Raw genomic sequence first — 1,927 nt, 5'->3', positions numbered from 1 at the left:
CTCTTTCATCCCTTTCCTTCTCCCGTTTAGTTTACCACCACCACCACCACCCCCACATACAGTTGCTTCTTTTCAGTGCTAATGTCACACCTAAAAATTATTCCTTCATATATCCAACCCCCTTTGGTCTCCTTTGGGCTCTCTCCCTGTCCCTTAGAATTCTATGCTAGATCAGAAAAAGCATCAGTCCCCACCCCCTTCAATGAGAGCTGGGATCCTCCTATCTCTTGGATTCTAGGGAGAGAGTTTACCTTTAACAGGACAGTAAAGAGCTGCTTTGTGTCTGCTGGGATTCCAGGAAACTCCCAGTCAATGTCCAGCCCATCAAAGGTGTATTTTCTCAGAAACTGGATGGCTGACTGGACAAAGGTCTGGCGGTTTGCAGCAGTAGCAACCACATCAGAGAATCTAGAACCAGCAAAAACAAAACAAAAGAAAACAAAGCAAAGCTAATGATAGGCTTAACCTCTCCCTGGAGCTGAAAGGGAACCCATTTCCTTGTGAACAAGTCTTCATTTATTTTCAAAGGGCCAGAGCCCTTAGGCCTAGTGGTCAGAGATCCTGGAGACTTGTCCAGTCTGTTCTAAGGATATTGTCCAGCCTTGCCCCAGACCCCTGAAAAGGTGCTGATGAGGAAATATCTAACAGCTTGACCCATAACAGCTTCAGGCAGCAGCACCAGGATGGCACTTGCTCTGGAAAGACTCTGAGACATTTTCTCTGGGTTTGGGTTGGGAAGGGGTGGGAAACTGGGTGGGGGGGGGCGTAGTTCTGATTTATCTACTGGTACCAGAATTCTTATGCTTTACCCCTTTCCAGAATTCCCGCCTCCGACAGACAGCAGGGTTTTCAGCTCCTTGTTGCTGTTGATAGAAAGTTACCTGGTTTATAGAAATGCCACTGGCAAAGAAAACCAACCATCTCATGGGTAAAACAGTATTTTGTTTTGGAGTAATGCCTCCATATGTTCAGGCAAACAACCTCATTGTGTATCCTAGATTCTCCCCTTCCCCCTGGCCATTGGAAGCCCCCAACCTTTCTTCTATCTAGGAGCTTGGTGGAGTAGAACGATCACTGGTCCAGGAGTCAAAAGAGCTGAGTTTGGATCCCACCTCAGATACTTCCTACCTGTGTGACCTTGAGAAAACTGCCCAGCCTTTCTGAGACTATTTCACTATCTTTCTCTCAAGGCTATTCAGTCAACGAATCGATGAACATTTATTAAGTAATTTGCCAGGCACTGTGCTAGGTGCTGGGGATACTAATATGAAAAAGAAAACAATCCCTGTGAAGGAGCTTATATCCTGACAAGGAAGACCAGAAGTGCACATAGAAGTATATGAAGATTAAATGTGAAGGGAATAAATACAAAGTAGTTAAATATAAGATTTTGTTTCAGTTGTGTCTGACTCTTCATGACCCCATTTGGGGTTTTCTTGGCAAAGATACTGTAGTAGTTTGCCATTTCCTCCTCCAGCTCATTTTACAGATGAAGAAACTGAGGCAGGGAGAAAGGTTAAGTGATTTGCCCTGGTTTGCCTAGCTAGTAAGTGTCTGAGGCAGGATTAGAATTCAGGTCTTCTGGACTCCAGGTCTAGCACGCTGCTCACGGTGCCATTGAGCAGCCTATGTGAGATGTATGACTGCAGATAGAATCTAAAATCCAGCTCTCTCTGGGACCCCTCTTGCCATGGGCAGAGAACCTAGCCTAGGACTTACTAGGTCTTGAGACCATTGACGCTAGCATACAGGGCCTCATCATTCCACTTGATGGTCTTCATCTGGTTGTTGGCCATGCAGGCAAAGTCATAGATGTTGTGGGTGTAAAGGTGGGGTCTACATTCTCAGGCATGTAGCGGGTAATCCCGGGGCGGTACTGACTCCAGTTGGTGAAGTAACAGACAATGTTGAGAGCTGAGGCTGGAAG

At 46.0% G+C, this 1,927-nt stretch overlaps 1 pseudogene; it reads right to left on the bottom strand.

Annotated features, from left to right (window-relative positions):
* Positions 1 to 251: 251 nt before the first annotated feature.
* LOC114048319 lies at positions 252 to 1,852 on the bottom strand (annotated as a pseudogene).
* Between the last annotated feature and the right edge of the window lie 75 nt (positions 1,853 to 1,927).

Source organism: Vombatus ursinus, unplaced genomic scaffold (genome assembly GCF_900497805.2).
Source record: "Vombatus ursinus unplaced genomic scaffold, bare-nosed wombat genome assembly UNPS02001964.1, whole genome shotgun sequence".
NCBI lineage: Eukaryota > Metazoa > Chordata > Mammalia > Diprotodontia > Vombatidae > Vombatus > Vombatus ursinus.
The sequence above is the reverse complement of the archived record's forward strand: the minus strand, read 5'-3'. Positions and strand labels throughout refer to the sequence as shown.